Genomic DNA, 19,483 nt, shown 5'->3' with positions numbered 1-19,483 from the left:
CTGGCATCATCCCAATATAGCCTGCCCTATCACACATCTCCCTTAGAAAACAGAGCTGCAGTACACTCAGGGTCCAAGCCCCTTCTGCGATTTGTGTGCACAGTACAAACACAAATACAGCATGAGCCTCAGACTCCCAGTCCTCTCTCAGGAGAGGGTGCAGTCTTCAGTGACTCCAGTATTGCTTTTGAAGTACTATTCAAATTAGCATTCTCTTAATAATTTGAATAATTATTTAAATTATTATTTATTATTCCTGGGAAATAGGTCCTATCCCCCAAAAGGCAATTGGAAAATGGGAGTGGGGAATGTTCTGGTTGTCACAATGACTAGAGACACAACCAGCATTTCAGGTAGGTCTGGGTTGCCAAATGTCCTGCAATTCCTGGGGCAGTCCTGCACAAGAAGAGCTGCTTTGCCCGAAAGGCAGATGATTCTCCCTCAGAGAAGCACCTTCTGATCTCCCACAAAGTTCTCATGGTGGGGCAGTGGGGTTGCTGTGGGGGAGATGAGAACCTCAAAATCAGCCAGTTTCCAGGTTTTTCCACTGTCTGTTCTGCTTATGGTTGACTGTGTTCAGGGAGTACATGTTCCACATTAGTATTTCTTCCCCTTTCCATCTTCAAAATGATACCAGTATGGAGATGTTAGGGATGACTCAACCTGTTGGTATATGGGAGAAGAGACATCTAAGTGAATATGTGTGAAAAACCTTGCAGGCCTTCACATGTGAACATGTCTTCATGTTGCCCTTATTGTGAATGTAGCTAAGTTGCCTGTGTGTGGCTCCTCCAGGAATTGGGCGGAGGTAGTCTACTTGCCAGGTGATCTCCGGGAGGAGGATCCATTTCCTGATCTCAGGAAAATGAGGAAAGTCAATATAAGGGTGTGTTATTGAGGAAGGTCCTGAAGCCAGAGGCTCCATTCTGCCAGGACCATTTGAGAACTGCATAGAATCACCTTCTAGAATTGTCCCCCTGAAGAACACTGGGCTAGGTGGTTTTCCACCAGCTCCCATCACCAACTGATGCCCCCAAAGGCATTAACTCACCTAACTCTTGAGGCAGAGCATCAGGATGGCCATCAGAGAGGATCCTGGGGCAAAAAAAAAGAAAAACTCAAAGCTTGAGCTTGAAGAGGGAGGCTGTTAGCAGGAGGTCAGTGAGGTCACAGAGAAATGTCCACTGTGGCCTTGGGAAAAATTAGAGGTGGGCTGACCACAGCCACCATTTGCATAGCATAGAGCTGTAATTTCAAAATGATTTCCCCTTAGAAACTAGAAGATGATACCACTGACTTTGAGCTTCCAAGATTAGCAAAGAGGTGTAATGCCCACCTGAAACTTGTTCCTTTATACGTAAACTATTCTTTTTCTCTCCAGAAGCTTCCTGCATTTTCTTTTATTCTTGAGATCCTACAATTTTGCCAGTATCAAGTTGTGAGTTTTTGGTCATTCATTTTGCATGGAGCCCTTTCTATCTGAATACTCATGAGTTTTTTCATTTCTCATGTTGTCTTTTTATTCCTTCTCTTCCACACTCTCCAGTCTCTCTTTTTCTTGTTCCTTTTTTCTTTTCTTTTTTTTTTAACTCTCTAATTCATGAACTCATTCTTTATCAGTGTCCATTCCACTCTTCAGCACATCTATTCAATGTTCAAAAATACGTGGCAATCACGGAATCCTAATTAATTCTTCTTGATATCACTTGTTCTTAATTGATTGAGTACCAGCCCCTTGTATCTGATTAACTACACTTCTCTCGTTTTGTTTTGTTTTTTAAGATTTTATTTATTTATGACAGAGAGAGATAGTGAGAAAGGGAATCCAAGCACAGAGGAGCTGGAGAGGGAGAAGCAGGCTCTCTGCTGAGCAGGAAGCCTAATACAGGGCTCGATCCCAGGACACTGGGATTATAACCTGAGCCAAAGGCAGACTCTTTTAAGACAGAGCCACCCAGGTACCCCTTAACTACACTTTTCTTAAAGTTATTTCTCCCTTCCCAAAGACATTAGTTCTTTTATTTGTTGATTTTGGTTCTTCTTTTTAATGATGATTGTTTTCTTAAACGTTTGGACATTCTTAACTACTGTTTGGACTTGAATTTAAAACTCCTATTTGCCTGAATATGTAAGTACCCATTCCAGCTGCCTTGAGTGAGACGGGAGGGGTGTGGGTGAGGGAGAGAGAAGGCAGGAATTGCAAGCTAATAGCTCTCTTACCTTCCCTCCTCCCACGAATGTAAGTCATCTGAAGTCACTGCTGCTCTGTCTCAACGATCCATCGGAGTTTCCTGGGTCAGGACTCCTTCTGCATCAAGACAGCTGTGCTCAGAGTTTATTCTGGCAGCAAATGCATGAATCAGGCACCCTCTTTTTTTCTGTCTTTTCTCCTTAGATGTCTGGGGTAACTTCCAGCTCTGTTCTGCCTCTCTGGGTTGTCGCTCCTCTTTTGGAGGTTTTATCCTACATCTAAACATCACCCATGCTCTCTGTTCAGTAGATATGGGGAAGGAAAGGGACCTGGTAGGTTCTGCTGTTCCAAATACTAAGTTTTATTAATTAAGCTGGCAGTTGCCCCAAAGCCCCTCCTGATCACTATTTGTTGTTGTTTGAGCTTTAAATATTTCTGGAATTTGTATTACTTCCACAGTAGTTTTCTATTGTCCATGTTGGGGGCTGTGGTTTTTTCTTTCCCTTATGTTTCTGTAGTCTGATCCCATCTGCTTTCCATCTCCCAGGAATTTCTCAGAATCTGTCTAGGGATAGATCCCTTTCTTGTTTCACAGGGCTATCATGAATTCCTTTACCTCCTCCTCCTTTCATCCATGTATCTTATTAACCTTCACAATGATTCAAAGATGGAGGGAGTTACTATTACCTTATTTTTCAGAAAACTGAGTTTGGACAGGCTGACTTTTCTAAAGGGTCACAGCTTAGCATTGGGACCCTGGTTCATGAAACTCCCCACAGTGTACAAGTATTCTCTCCATTTGTCAAAGACCTTCTCTGTGTTTGCCTCCTGGTTCCCTCCAGCTTGTGACCGGAGAGGTCCTTGAGGGCCCTTGTTGTGTCCCCTGCAGCACCTGCACAGTGCAGACAGCACCAAATACCAGGAGCACAGGCCAACAGCAAGTTGCCCAAGTTCACATTAACTATGAAGTAGCAGGTCAGGATTTGAACCCAGAAAGTCAAGCATGGAGGCTGGCCCCTAAAACCACCTTCTACTCAGATCTGAGGTGTCACTCACCAGCTTCTTCCCAGCACCCCCCTTCTGAGAGGAAGGCATATCACTAGGCTAATGGCCAATTTATGCCTCAGAAAGACTCCCCTTAGGGGGCTTCCACTGCTGTATTTCATTACAAGCATCATGACACTATCTGACTCTTAAAACCAAGACCAAGTATTACTTTGATGAAACAAAAGGAGAGAAGCAAAAAGAAAAGAATACCAAACATGAGCTGTTGGAGCTATCAACAGACTACGCAGGTACAACAGAGACCGGGAACATGCAAAGCGGTAGGGGCCATGTCTAAGTGCAGAAGGGAGTAGGAAAAATGGACAAAGCAAGACTAATCCATGAGAGAGCAAGCAGCTGTGGTTCGTGATCTGCCACTAATGACAGCGTCACCTTCACAAGTGGACCTCTGGGACCTTCTGTTTTTCTATTTGTCAGATAAAGGCACTGCTCAGGTCCCTCTAATGTTGACATTCAAAGATTCTAAATAAACAGTAAATTCACCTCTAACAGAACTAAAAAATGAATTTATGAGTATTTCTGGCCCCTCTTTCTTATCTTTGTCTTGCTTGTCTTTCAGAGCTCTGAGTGCTCCTCCAATCCCACCCTTGTTATTCTTTGCCTCACACTTTTGCCCTGAGCCTGCAAACCCAGGCATAGCTTTCTTGTGTAAACAGCATTAAAGTTTCTACATCCAGATCCTTCCCTTTCTCAGGCTGCACCATCCCCTTTCTGACCACTTGCCTACCCTCCCCCTACACACACCCATTTGGAGCCAGGCCAATTGTATTTGTTACTCTTAAGACTCTGTGTAAGTATCATTTCCTCCAGAAAGACCTCTCTGATATCCTTCTGCAGGCTGAGTGAGACATCCCCACTTTGTACTCCTTTCTGCTGCGCAGTAGCAACCCATGATACACCACATTAATCTAATTAAGACCTAACATCCAGACAACTGAATATAAGCTCTGTTTTTACAGATGTGGAAACTAAGTCTCCGCAGGACAGAGGAATCCACTTGAAACTGCTAGGAGTCCAACCTAGTGCCCCGCCATCTTTTTCAACATCCACCTCATAAGGCTGGGTCATAATTGGGGTGATGCCCCAATACCCCATGTTGGGTGGCAGTCTTACAAAGGCCAGTGCATAGGTCATGGCAGCTAGAACAAAACCAGGCTGGGGGACTGATGCAGGGAGCACTCAGGCCCTTGTCCCATTCTGAATGGGGAGGGGAGAACAGGGGCTGCCTGCATGTAAGTCCCACTTCCTAGGCACTGAGCTCATGTGTGACTGGCTTCCAACAAACCAGGCAAAACTGGTACACAGACATCTAAGGTGTTCGTTGTTTCTTCTTCTGGGTCTTGAGGTACCAAATCACTTGGCCTAAGGATCTCACACATGGTCTTGGGGGATTAACTAATGACTGGGCTGTCACCGTGTTGATCTGTAGGTTGAAGAGTTCCACTAGAGTCTCTCCCACTCAGGACCACCAAATATAAATTAATGTAATCAGACCAGAAATATATGGCTTTCAGCCAAATGCAACTACAAAACACCCAGAGCAAAAGGTAATGTAACAAGCTTTTCCCAGTAAATTATGGAGATAGAAATAGAGCAAAATAAGTGCAAGTTTCTAAGTAAAGGACTAGGCAAAAGTTTTAGAGCAATTTTTAAAAAATAGAAGCATTAGGACTATACATCTCTGTCATTTTAACTAATGTTTAGTTTAGAATTTAAGAAGTAAAGCAAATGGGTTTTCTAGTAAGTACCTTACCCTATCTGAAGATGCAATAAGAATTAAAGGTATAAATATATTATTTAACTTTGGAGAGGCTAAGACCATGGGCTCTGGAGTCAGGTTGCTTGGGTATAAATCCTGACCTTAATTCATGTGTCTATACCTCAGTTTTTCTCAACTATAAAATGGAAATAAGGGTATCTACCTACAAGATTGTGTAAAGAATAAATGAATTATGCCCACTGGAAGAAATCTTGGCATATGGTAAATACTCAATATATGCTAGTTATTAGTTACTAGGCATTCTTATTGGCAATTGAATATAATTATTAGAATAAATTAAATATTTATATTTATACTTAATTTTTAACTCTCCAAAATCCTTTGTTTAATAAAATTGACAACTTACTTTTTAAACTGTGATGGAAACTTGATTATAAAAACTCAAGTCCACAAGCAGAATTTCTAATTCTCAAGGAAACCTGTTTTGCTCTTAAGATCTTTCAACTGCTGGGAAGAGGACCATCAAGATCATCAAAAATTACCTCCTTTGCTTAAAGTCAACTTTAGTCAAATCTCCTTTACTTAAAGGATTGTAAATGTTAACCATATCTACAAAATACCTTCATACCGAAACCTAGATTAGTTCAGTCAAAAATTAGGTACTATCACCTAGTCAAACTGACACATAAAACTAACCATTAAGTTTGAGGAAGAGAAGCTGAGTTGGAGGAATGAAAGTATATCCTAAGCAAAGGTATAGTGTGTGTAAAGGCACAGAGAAGCAATAGAACTAACCGTAGGTGTTGGGGTGTGTGTGTGTGTGTGTGTGTGTGTGTATGTCCTGGTAGAAGAGAAGAGGGATACAGAAGATGAGTCTACAGAGGTAGACAAGTAGAACCAGCTTACAGAGGGGTCTTTGCCTGCCATGCTGAGGAGATTTACCTTACACTATGGCCCAAATCAGGTTGATCATCAGAATCGTCTAGAATCTGCTAGGCAACATTTTAGAAAGGCAGATTCTTTGGCCCCCTCCCAGACCCAATTAATCAGATTAAGCCTGAAGTTTATTTTATTAAAAAGCCGTGTTTTTTGTCCTCCAATCTGATGAACAAATTTGAGAGTCCCTTCTCGGGCATTGGAAGTCACTTTACTGTTAAATGACAAGCTCCAAATTTTGTCATGTAACTACCTTCCTGGCTTAAGTGTTGTGATTTTCACATGAATAGGATAACTTTTCCATGGCAGCTCCAAACATTTATAAAGGTAGAATGTGCCTGGGAAAAACTTGGCTGAGATCCTGTCTGGTATGCTTATCTTAGCAGACACAGCCTAATTGGGATCAGAAGGGTAGGGAGCTGGGAGGCAGAGGAATGGAGTTCTCTGTCACTGTCAGCTCCATTTCCATGGAAATCTATTCATTCATGGAGCCCTCATTTAAGGCTTACAGAGTACCCCATACATGCCAGACTCAGTGGGGGACAGCAAGACAGCTGAAGCCAGCTTACAATTTTGCAGACACCTGTATCTGAAACATACAGTTTTGAAAAGAGCAGAACACAGAGCTCTTTTAAGGCAATATTTAAGACAAGCGTGAAGCAAGATGGTACAGACACAAGGCTTACAAGTCAAAGACCTAGGCTTGTTTAACACGGCAATGCACACGAAGTGCCTAATACACACCTGGCTCATAGGCAGCATTCAATGAAAGTCAGTGCCTCATCTTCCTGAGTTGTTATTAATGCCAACACTCCCTTTTCGGTAGTCATAGTCCTTGGGGTCCTGGAATAAATTTTAAAAAGGAAAAGCATGTCTGGCCTCTAGAATCATAGGAAATCTTATTAATATCATGGTGTTCTTCTGGCTGACAGAGAAGACAGGGCACTACCTGTACATAGTTGAGCTCCAAAATAGATATTACAAATAAGGTTCACATAGGAAACAGAAACACCCTTTCCTGGCGATCAGGCTTGTCAGTCCTCTCTCAATTGAGACCCCTTCAAGCACAACCAGGGAAACTCATGGCTCATCACTGCCACTTCTACTCCAGCAAAAAGTGTTTTTCAATACCTTGTGATGCTCAGTACTAGAGCTCTAACATCCAGACTCACATTTGTCCTGCATGTCAACTAGCAGAAGGGTTACACTTCTCAGAGAATAGGCTAAAGTTTTTCCACAGGTGGTTTTTAAGATGGTAATAAAGTGCAGGAGCCAAGGATGGAAGTTGGTGTAAGCCTGCCTCAGCTCTGATCCCAGACACATCCAGGCCCAGGGTTACTCTTCCAACTCTAAAGGGAACTGAGGCCCTAAGCTGCAAAGTGACCCAATGGTATATCTCTGAATTTCTACCCCTTCATCTCCCGTGCTTAGTCCTACCACCACGTAACTAGGAAGGTCTTCTCTGTTACTGGGCAGACCAAGCATCACCTTCTCAGCCAACTGGTTTGCAGGCCCAAGACCTATACTAACTAACCCCAATCATGTTCATGTTTACCCACCCCTCTACATAGTTGCAGTTCTCTGAGGATCCAACACAGTGAGTTGGAATCGAAAAAAAAGATCTTAGAGTCCAAGGACTGAATTAAATGATTACAAATTAAGAAATGATGTCTGCTAAAATCTGACATGTAAGGAAAGAAGAGAATAAAATCTTGATGAATTTAAAATCTTGATAAATTCTAGATTGTTACTCCTGGAGAGACACACCTTGAAACATAGAAGAAGTCCCTCAGGATGATGTGTAGACATTTTACTAAGAGGTACCCAAGCTTTGGGACGCCTGGGTGGCTCAGTTGGTTGGACGACTGCCTTTGGCTCAGGTCATGATCCCGGAGTCCCGGGATCGAGTCCCGGGATCAAGTTCCGCATCGGGCTCCCAGCTCCATGGGGAGTCTGCTTCTCCCTCTGACCTTCTCCTCACTCATGCTCTCTCTCACTGTCTCTCTCTCAAATAAATAAAAATAATTTTTTAAAAAATCTTAAAAAAAAAGAGGTACCCAAGCTTTGCCTGAAGGCTGACCAAAAAGAGGAATCAGATGCTAGGCCTCTAGCACGAAGCTCAAGTACAAGCTCATGTGAAACACATTCTCTTCTCAGTGAAGCAGCTCCCTCAGTGGTGTGAGTCAAGTCCTGCTCCCTGAGAAAAGCTGAGAAACATTTACTTTGAAGGGAACACAACTGGCCAACAACAAAGCTGTGGCCACCACAGAATACAGCTGGGTCCTATATTATGAGGAGTGTGTCCCTTAGCTGGGCCTCATCAGAATTCCAGGCTTTATCTTAAATCCACGTTAGATTGATACTTAAAGAGACATCTGCTTCTGTCTTAGCACCGTAACACTCCTGCCAAGAACAACTGAAAAAAAAGGGGGGGGAGTAGTTGGGGGAGGAGAAAAATCTGTTTTAAGGCACCAGAGACCCATCATACCCTAGGACTTAAAGGCCCAAGATCCTAGAATAAAGGGAAAATCACCAAGGTGAGTCCTAATATTCTACCCTGCTTTTCCCCTCAAGGCACTTGCCACTTCTTAAGTGATGCTGCAGGTCAAGCAGAAAGCAGCTGCTAAGTACTAGACAACCTGAACAGAGCCTTATGTGGTGTCATGGACATATGGACATGGGGGAATAAAACTGGGGTTCAGGAATACCAAGACAGCCAGGACATCCGATTCCAGAAACCCAGAGAGAAAAGAAATGCAGAGTGAAGCCAACATCAGGCACAACTTTTCCACTCACGGCTTTGCTGCTTCCTGCAGAAGAGAAACTGGGCACTGAAAGAGGCTATGAAGCTGTGTAGAGCTCTGGGCAAGCTCATCAAGCAGAGAGAGGGAGGGAGATCAAGTACCAGGATCTCTGCACAGAGGAAGCTCCATTCAGTTGAGATATATGAAGGGCTAAATCCAAGGATTCAATCCCGTCAGGATTAAGGTGTGCAGTGGCTTGGTTTCAGTCTTCCACCTTGGCAAAAGAAGAATTAGTAATCTAAAAGATGAATCCATTGAAAATATTCAGACAGAAACACAGAGAAATATAAATAGAAAATACAGAAAAAAATGAAGTAAATATTCATTATCAGCACACTAACAGAATAAAAGAAAGCAATATTGGGATGCCTGGGGACTTCAGTTGGTTGGGCATCTGCCTTCATCTTAGATCATGATCCCAGGGTCCTGGGATCGAGTCCCACATCAGGTGCCTCGCTCAGCAGGGGGCCTGCTTCTCCCTCTCCCTCTGCCTGCCATTTCCCCAGCTTTGTGTGCTCTCTCTCACTCTGACAAATAAATGAATAAAATCTTTTAAAAGATCACTATAATCATCTGAACAGATACAAAAAAGCATTTGAAAAAATTGAACACTAATTCATGAGTAAATAAAAAGAAACAGACCCTTAAAGTATATCCTAAAGATCTATTGATAGAACTACCTCATTCTTCTTAACCTCTGTATAATTTTCATTGTACAGCTTTAATCTCAGTTTATGCATAAACTCCCCTATTGTACATTTAGGTTCTCTGCAGTATTATAACAAACAATACTACAATTACCATAATTGTATATGCCCTTTCTGTGCACATGAATGTCCATCTGGGGTATAAACCAAGAAATGAAAAAGCTAGATCAGAATGTGGCCATTTTTTTTCTTTACTAGATATTGCCAGATTGTTTTCCAAAATTCCCTAGAAGAGCAGGTCAAGTTCATCTCAGTACTCTTCAGTGAAAATATTCCAAATCATTTCTCTTCTCCACCACGTAGAGACTTGGAATATTTAACTTTCCATGAACGCCTTGTCTAGGCTTCAGCTCCTAAACCATAAATGCTACGTCTGTTATTTTTCTGTATCACACACAGCAACTAGCACTCATATAGTTATTTAATAAATACAGGTGTTTGTTGAATCAATGAGCAGATACGTTTTGTGTTAATAGTAAAAATAAGTTAGGGAAATAATCACTGTGATTATAGCAACACACAGTAAACATCAAATAAGGATGACAGTGCACAGACCAATTACTATGGGAAGAGCTCTAGGCAGTGGACATGTTTCTCTAGCCCAAATGACACAGTAATGGTGGTCATTAACTGGGAGCACAAAACGATTGGCTAAGTGCCAGTCCTCTTCAGCAGCAATATGTTACCAGTGAGAGATGGTGAAAATTGCACTAGGGAGGGGAAGATGGTTCCATTCCACATTAATGGCACTTTCAATGTTCTGATGATACACAAATATGACACATAAAGCATTGCAAAGCGAGGACAGTGGTAAGAGAAAGACTTGAGCTTGCTTCTGCTTGAGTCATCTTAAGAAGCAGTGTATTAGAACTTGATGACCAGTCTGGCTTGCTTTATGCCTAGACAGGTAGGGCTTGGACCCATTACAGTTCTCCAAAGTGGCCTCCAAAAGCCCACCATCAAATCCACCTCATCCTAATAACACTGATTCTCAGAAGCCTTAGTCTCAAAGGTGAAATAAACACTAACCATTAAAGCAAAAGAAATGTTACTGTCTCAGTTCCACAAGTGTCCATTCCTTCCAAGTTTTTCTAATCATTTTCTCATTAGCCTCACTCTCAATCTCACCATCATTAGTATTCTGCTTATGTAACATCACTCACTGAGCACCTTCCAGACTCCTTCTCACCAGCATGCACAATACATTCCAATTATGTAATTATGCCATTGTAATCAAATCATTAAGATTCATATTAAACATGTATTAAAGTTCACAAGGAAAAAATGAGCATCAGACATAGGCACCAAGAGGAAAGAAAACACACAAACATGCTTGTAATTGCAACTTGCTTTCAATGAGTCTATGACTACAGATTTAGGGTCTTCGAAGGATTTTATAACTGAGAGGAGATGGTTGTTTTTTTTTCTTTTTTAAATTTATTTATTTATTTGTGCAGGGGGAGAGAGAAAAGAGCAAGCATGGGGCTCCCCAGGGTTGCTAATTTCTAAAAATGAAAAGCAGAAATTATCCCCCCCCTTATGACTCAAGTAAATTAATCCCTTGATTATATAATGGATTGTAAGAAAAAGCTCAAGACGAGTTGACTACATTTGGGGCACACATGCACATGTGCATGGACATATACACACACACACACACTCTCTCTCTCTCTCACACACACACACACACACACAGTGAATAAAACAAAAGGACTGTCCAAGAGACTTGCAATCACTCACTGGCCTGGAAGAAATAATACTGTATCAATGAAAAGCCTCAAATGACTAACTGATTTGAATGGTGGATGACACCTACGTCAACTTAGACATACAAGATAAGACTTAGTGATGTTGGTTATTTACTATTGAAGATGGTTCATACAGCACTACCAGCTGATAACACACAGATGACCACAGTGTCTTGAGTCAGACATGTAAGCCCAGTGGTAGGGCCCATGATTGTCACCTCCTATTAGAGAGCCTCAGTGAAGAGGGGCTTTAAAATAATAGTACTACTGCCTAGGTCCTACCCAGACCTACTAAATCAGAAACCTGGTATACAGCTACAAACCTGTTCTAACAAGCCAAGTCCTGCTAGAGATTCTTGAGTGTACTAAAGTTTGAGGATTATACCTACAAGCCTAGACAACAGAGAGAAGGCACATTTAAGGAGCATTAACCATGCCGTGGCCACTAGGCTAGACCATGCAAATGATTCAGAACACTCCTGTTAGAAAACCCTTATTTTGTCTGCCTAGGATCTCTCTGAGGAACCATCCCTGTACCCTAAATAATCCTTGTGTTTCAAGTGGTACTGATACCACCTGCCCATAGCCCCCACCAGGTCAATCAGGGAATCTCAGATCTTGGCCACAGTCATAGGCACACGGCCAAGCTTCCTGATAGAAGCCAGGACTTTGGGTGAAATTGCTAGAAAGAGGCACCTGGGTGACTCAGTAGGTTAACTATCTGCCTTCAGCTCAGGTCATGATCCCAGGATGCTGGAATCAAGCCTCACATCAGGCTCCTTGCTCAGTCTGCTTCCTCCTCTCCCTCTGCACCCTTGTTCATGCTCTATCTTTCTAATAAATAGAAAAACTCACTCCCTCTAATAAATAAATAAATTCTTTTAAAAAAGAAGAGGCATTCTGTTGCTGTAATAACCAGCTATGAAAATAACATAAGCCAAGAACAATAGGTGACCATCTTTCCACCACATGGAGAGTCTGTTTAAGAATGAGGCCAACTCTGACAACAAAATGAGCCAAGAGATAGAGAAAAACAGAGTCCTGATGATGCTATTTGAATCTTTGCATCCAGGCTTACCAAAGTCCACCTATATTCCTCATAGTTACTAAACATGGGCCAATACATTCCCTGGGCCTTTTTTAAAAGCTCTTTTGAATTGTTTTTCTTTTATTTTCTTTTCTTTTTTTTAAGATTTTATTTATTTAGAGAGAGAGAGAGAAAGAGAGAGAGCACAAGCAGTAGGAGAAGCCGGCTTCCCCAAGAGCAGGGAGCCTGATGTGGGACTTGATCCCAAGACCCTGGGATCATGACCCAAACTAAAGGCAGACGCTTCACCAACTAAGCCTCCCAGATGCCCTCGAATTGTTTTTCTTTCTTTTACAACCAAAAGGGTCCTAACGAATATGGGTAAGTCAGTACTAGGAGTGGGATATAATGAGTAACAGATCTACATGCAAGTGGCTGGATTTAGGTGGACTGAGAGGCAATAAGGATTCCCTCTCCCCATATTCAAGTTGGTAATCCTTTTTATGGGATTGCAAAAGAGCTGGTTAAACTGTCACGTTATATTTTTGGATTCAGCTTAGAAGAAAAAAAATCATGATGTTAGAGTGAGTTGTTATTTTAGTAGAGCAGAAAGGGAAGGCGATAGAACCTTGCTCAGAGACAGTGGCCAGCAATTTAAAAGGGCTAAGATCAGATACCATCTTCCCAATGCTAAAGCTAGTGTAAGAAAAGGTAGTTAAGTGGGAAGCAGAGAAATGATTAAGATCGAGATCCAGAAGAAACCACGAAAGAAGATCCAGAAGAAACCACGAAACATGAATGAAAGTGGAGTGAGCCTAAAGGCTCAGGCCCCTTCCTACACCTCTTATAGGTCACCTGCTGCTCAACAAATACAAATTACCCCCATTGTAAAGAGCTTCAGAGTGAAGGCACATTAGCCTTGCCTCAACCCATTGTTTGAAAGGACAAGATGGAAGCAGTTAACCCAGGGCTAGGAGCTTGCACAGAGCTCTTGAGCCTGTTGCTAAGAGACAGATACTATAAAAACAGAGTCAAAATTCATGGACCATGACTCCATAAGATCTCTGGCTTTGGTTAATATCCCTTGAAGGTTCTGGAAAGCTAACTGACTGGCTAATTGGTCCAACTTCCAATTCCTGAAAAAAAGGCCTGTGATTACTCAGTCCCTAAGGTCAACCCCAGTTCTCCAGACACCCTACATCAGGAAGTAAGCTATGACAATAAATACAAGTCCTGGGGGGAAAAAAAAAAAACACAACAACATCCCACGTCCATCTCATATGTGGTAATAGAGAACAGAAGATACAGGGAATGCTTCTGAAACAGAACAAGGATAGAGCCATTTCTTCCCAACAGAGAACTCCTTCCACTATCACATAGGGCATCCTGATGGCGCACCCAGGAGGGTATGGGACATGACATTCATTAGTGCCAACAGCATTTTTTCCCCTATTCCCTATTTTCCTTTTCCAAAAAGAAGTATCTTATTGTGGCTATATTCATTTGCCTCCACATTTCCTTCCTGGTATGCTGGGAGTGATTAAATGTATGATTTGGCCTTTGTTTGCATCTGATGAGACAGCACATCACACAGACACAGCAAAGGGAGGATACAGGATAGGACTGATATATAAACGGGGCTACAAGAGATCTATAATACATTATTTCTTTTTTAAAAAATCATAGGAAAAAAATGGGGGGGATTTCTTTGTTCATAGTAAAACATTAAATGTATTGGTTCACAGAGAGTCCATATGGAATACTTTTAGTATTTTACTGGTTTCAGAGTCAGACCTAGATTTAAATCAAGTTGTTTGCCTTCCCTCCCACATAAAAGGAAACCACTTTTCTTAGATTGACATGTTTTTTTCTGTTTTTATTCTTTTACTACCTTTGCGCATGATCATAAATCATATATAATATTTATTTATATTTTTAAAATTTACATAAGTGGTATGCTATACTTAGCCTTGAGAAACTTGGCTTTCTCACTTAACATCATGTTTTTAAGATTTATACATTTGGATATGTTCATTCATTTTAATGAATTGATAGTATTCTAATATATGAATAAATCATCCTTTACTTATTCATTCCCATTCTGATTCACTATTTGGATTTTTTTTTAGTCATCATTATAATTTGCTTTTATAAGCACTAAGGCAGTTAAGATCTTTGGGCACATCTCATATACATGTGACAATTTTCTAGAGCATATACCTATACATGAGCTTTCTGGGTATAGTGTTGGCTCATCTTCAGATGTAGTAGATCTTGCTAAATTGCTCCCTGGTGTAGTTTTACCATTTGACATTCTTGCCAGTAGTGAACAAGGATTCCTGTTTGTGGTATCTCCTGACCCTGATGTGTGATGGTTTGATTCATGAGGCTTGTCTGTTTTTTATTGTGAGCCTCTCTTCATCAGGGTAATAGGTCTATGGAATTCTGTATGCCCTGGATTGTGAAAGGATTCCTGCTGAGAAGTTTTATATTTGCTTTTACTGGAGCCTATAGGGTTTCAATGGTCCTTGACCGGGTTTATGATAAATTCTTGGGTGTCCCACACCAGACAGGTAGTGTAAATTTGGATCACATACCTCTACATAGTTCAGGCCTAGAGATTAGGTTTCTCAAATAATTTTTTTTCCTTCTGCCTAAATCTCTGAGCAATTGACAAGCTTCCATTTGCTTCCCCTGGCCAATGGATGCGATTTTCTGGTCCACATTTTGTGAGTGGGCAGCTCTATGACTTTCCAGGACATATATAGGATTCCTCCTGCCTCTATTTCCTATGATCTGGAGGCCACATAACTGTTCCTCACGGGGACACTACAAGCCCAGCTCAAGTCTCATGTTGATGCTAAACGCCCATGAGTCCCCTGCATCAGCTCTCCCTCACCCACCCACTACAAAAGCATCCATTTTCCTCTCCCTCCCTTACACCTGAGATGATCTTTTCTTTCTTTCAAGCTTGGCAATGCTATTTTACCAAAAGTCCAAAAGTACATTTTCCTTTTATCTGGCAGTTCTATATATTTGAAGTTAAAGGGGAATGATCACACCAATTACCTTAGTCTGTCACATTACTTAGAGTCCTTCGAGGTAATTAAGATCACTTTCTACTTTAAAACTCTACAATTTTAATTAAGTACTCTATAAGAGACAAGAAAAAGAAGAGACATGTTATGTAGGAAGATCTAAAGAACCATATATATATGGTCATAAATAATGCCTAGTTTTCCTTAATATTCCACTCTTGTCATCTGTCACTTACTCTGACTCTGAGAGTCAGCCATTGATTATAAGCTCAATCTTAGCTCAGAAATTTTCCCAGGGTGCAACTATATGATTGTTCAATCTCTGGAACTCCAAAGTGAAAGCTATCAACTTGTGCTCAAGTTACCTGCCCCACCTAAATACACATGTGCACCTAGTCAGGAATGGTCAGTGAGTAGGGAAATGCTTTATTCCAATTCCTCCATACAGGATCTTATCTTCCCCTGCAAACAGTATTCATCTTAGTTCAGTGAAGCTGCCACAGGCAACTTCCCACTCTGTCCTCCCCTGCCTCACTGATCATACCAAAACAAGGCTTGAAAACACAGGCCCGATCTGCAGAGATTCTTTAGTGAGGATTTTGACTGCTAACTTATCCTGATTCCTCCTTGTCCCTCCTTCTGTTTCTGTAACAGTTACTCACAAGCCTGTCATTTCCCCAACAAGCTGTAAGTCCCTTCATGGTAGCAATTATATCTATATACCCAATACCTGTCACAGCGGCTAATACACTTAAAAACATAGCTCCTCCTTGACTTATCATGGGTTACATCTCAGTAAACTCATAATTGAAACAATTTAAGTCAAAAGTGCATTTAGTATACCTCACCTACCGAACATCATAGCTTACCCTAGCCTATCTTCAATGGGCTCAGAATGCTTTCATTAGCCTACAGTTGGGCAAAATCATCTAACACAAAGCCTATTTTACAATAAAGCACTGAATATTTCACGTAGTCTACTGAGCACTGTATTGGAAGTGAGAGCAGAATGGTTATATGGGTGCAAACGGTTCTAAGTATATAATGGTTGTTCACCTCACAACTGCATGGAAGCAACAGTTCACTAGTGTTGCCCATCATCACAAAAGACTGTCCTACCACATATCATTAGTCCACAAAAAGATCAAAATTCAAAATTGGAAGTATAATTTCTACTGAATGAATGAACCATTTTCATACTATGGTAAAGTAAAAAAAAAACCTAGATCAAATCATCATAAGCTGGGGACTGTGTACTCGATAAATTATTCCTGAATATATTATAGTCATTCAGACACCATCACTTATGGGGATCCACTTTCTCAATCCCCCTCCTTGGACCCAGGTTGGCCCACAACGCTTCTTCTCATCATTACCTAGCTGTCCTCAACAGCTCCCAAACTTCAGCAAGGGTGAAGGGCTGATGACCAGCTCTTTTTAAGGTATCTGCTACATCATGGGGACAGTTCACAAGATAAATGAAGCTTCTTTGGTTTCAAACTGGAGGCAAATGATAAGAAATGTGTAATGGGAGGATATTCCCCATTATAAGGGATATGAGAAGCCCACCTTTGTGGGAGGAGCAAAAACAAGTGAGAGAATCCAGTGAGGGTATATGGTGTGCCCTCTAAGATGACTGGTGAATATTCAGTGGGCACATGTGCTTTTAGAACCCAACTTCAGGGGTGTCTGGGTGGCTCAGCCAGTTAGATGTCTGACTCTTGGTTTCACCTCAGGTCATGATCTCATGGGTCGTGAGACTGAGCCCCATTTTGGGCTCCATGCTCAGTGGGAGTCTGCCTCACTCCACTTCCACACTCTCTCTCAAATAAATAAATAAATCTTTAAAAATAAATAAATAAAAGAGCCCAACCTCAAATGATGAATTAGAACCCCTAAAATGCCCATGGGTTTTGTCTGGTTATCTAACTTCTGGAAATAAAATCTAATAAAATAATGCAAAAGTAAGGGTGGGTGGGAACATAACCTTGAACAGTATCATTTTAATGACATAGTGAAAATTTTTCAATTGCAAACAATCTAAATATCAAAACAATCAAGGAATGGTTATGTAACTGTTTTCTCCACTGAAGGAAACCACACAGTCATTAAAAACTATGGTTATAAAAATCACACAGACACTGAAAAATGCTCATGGCTAAATGTTAAGTGAAAAAAGAAGAGAAAAATCTTGCATATTCAGTAGGCTTACAACTAGATTTTAAAAGTGGGTACTTTAGCAAAGAGACTAGTAGGAAATACACCAACTTGTTAACAGCAATTTTGTTACATTACTAGTATTATGGAGGTTTTTTTTTCTTTTCCTTCATTCCAACATTTTTGTAATGTGGTTCTATTATCTTTGTAGTAATCTACATTACACATAAATGTTCAATTTTTTTTTAAATTAGGAACCGATTCAATGCTTGTGAAGTGTTCGTCTGTCCTCACTCACTCCTTTATTTATGTCCTTCCTTTCTTCCTCTTTCTTTCCTTTTCTCTTTCTTTAATGGGGCAAAGAGTTAACAAACTCATTGTTAACAAATTGAGTTTAAGATATTGGATACCTTAAAGATAAACATAAAGATAAACAAATTGAGTTTAAGATATTGGAAGAATATTCTATTTTATTAAACGAGTAAACTTTTGAAGTAATTCTTTTTCCTTTTTCTATTAGCAAAGGTAGAGAAGGAAGTTAGAGAGAAACAGGCACTGAAAAAACCAGTGGCAAAACTGTTCAGGGAGGTGGCCAGTGCACACAGGTACAATCAGTGAGTTTAGGGAAAAGCAGCAATCAGCAGCCTGGGGGAACCAAGTTTCATGGGCATGCAAGAAGATGGCAAAAGTTAATTTGGGAAAGTGAAGGGCAAACATGGGCTAATCAGTGCTGAACAACTGGGCAAAATGCTATTTACAAAACACTACAGATGCCTTCCTGCTTTATTTAACAAGAGTACCAAAAAAGCCCACTGAATTTTGCTAGATTGTTGTTGGCAGTGAATATGGATTAAAGAATGAAGCAGGGATTGATTGTTGTCTCCTGTGAGCCTCAGGCTTGTACACATGAACTGTTCCCAGACATTTAGTTCAATCTTTGGTCATCAGTCAGGCCATGCACACACCTGGAAACTGATGTCTGATTAACCGCTCCCTTGTGGTGCTCCCACAAGCTCAGCCTGGATGCTTGGCAGGCCCACAACTAAACCCTGGTTTAGTTAAAGATTAACTCTTTCCTACTCATCTGCCTATCAACCACCTGTATCCCCTATTCAGCTCCATACCCTTGTAGCCTTCCTGAAAGCTCTGCAAGAGAAAAGACCCTAAAATGGCATTTAGGGCCATGTTTGGGACAGTCAGCCAGAGGTCATCATCTGGCCATAAAAAGGCAGAACTCTAGTGAACTGCCAGAGCAGCTTAGATCATGACCATGAAGTCTGGTAGACTTGTATTACCTGGGAAGTGTAGAGCTGAAGACTGTCCTGGAAGGAGTCACTATAATGGATACGTCGGAGCCAGGGATTACAAGTACCTAGAAAAGCTTGGAACAGAAGTTATTCTGACAGTATCAGGGGCCTCTGCTACGTCTAAGTCAATGCTTTCCAGCCCTAACCTCTTATACTGTTTTTTTGTTTTTGTATTTAAAACAACATATATCAACACATATAAAGGCACTTTATAGTGGAGCCATATTTCTTGGATAAACAAGGTAATCTTAACAGAACATTTAATCCTCCAACACTTGGCACCTGCCATCCTTGTCTTCACGATGCTGGTTGATCAGTGCTCCTGACCATAGTCCAGAGACACTAAAGGGCTGAGCACAGACCTGTGCATGGTGTTGATTGGAAAATCCCCCATGAAGGTCGGTTCTCTCTGAGGGAGTTCATGATGTGAGCCGGCATAGAAAGGGCAAGAGGCAAAGAAACATCATCTCAGAGTCACGGTGCCTGAAAATGTATTAGGTGTCAGAAGAAAGCAATAACCCAGAAAGGTGATAGTCAAGGTGGCTCTGGCTCCATCTTACTCATCCAAGTCTGACCAGGATAAGATGATGCCTTAGATAGGACTTCACTTCCTTCCGTCACCCTTCTGGATCCTTCTTATATATATAGCTTTTCCTCTCTACCTTTTCCAGGCAGGAGATTGCCCACCAAAGGCAGCCACCAACAAATGACCTGTGTAGTGTAGACTTTAGCAAGAACTATTCTAATGGTGTTTTTCAAAGAGGATGTTTCTTAAAGATCCAT

The 19,483-nt window shown here is 41.2% G+C and overlaps 1 long non-coding RNA gene across 1 annotated transcript in view; it reads right to left on the bottom strand.

The window, feature by feature from the left end:
• Window positions 1-262: 262 nt before the first annotated feature.
• Window positions 263-19,483, bottom strand: part of LOC309844358 — a 178,234-nt gene continuing 159,013 nt past the window's right edge. The window contains exons 4-5 of the long non-coding RNA XR_014300630.1: window positions 1,052-1,095; window positions 263-663 (exon numbers count right to left, since the gene is read on the bottom strand). This is a non-coding gene — a long non-coding RNA (uncharacterized lncRNA). The remainder of the gene's footprint in view (window positions 664-1,051; window positions 1,096-19,483) is intronic.

This window comes from Mustela nivalis (assembly GCF_964662115.1).
Source record: "Mustela nivalis genome assembly, chromosome: 1".
Taxonomy (NCBI): domain Eukaryota; kingdom Metazoa; phylum Chordata; class Mammalia; order Carnivora; family Mustelidae; genus Mustela; species Mustela nivalis.
Note: the sequence above shows the minus strand (reverse complement) of the source record. Positions and strands in the feature narration are given on the sequence as shown.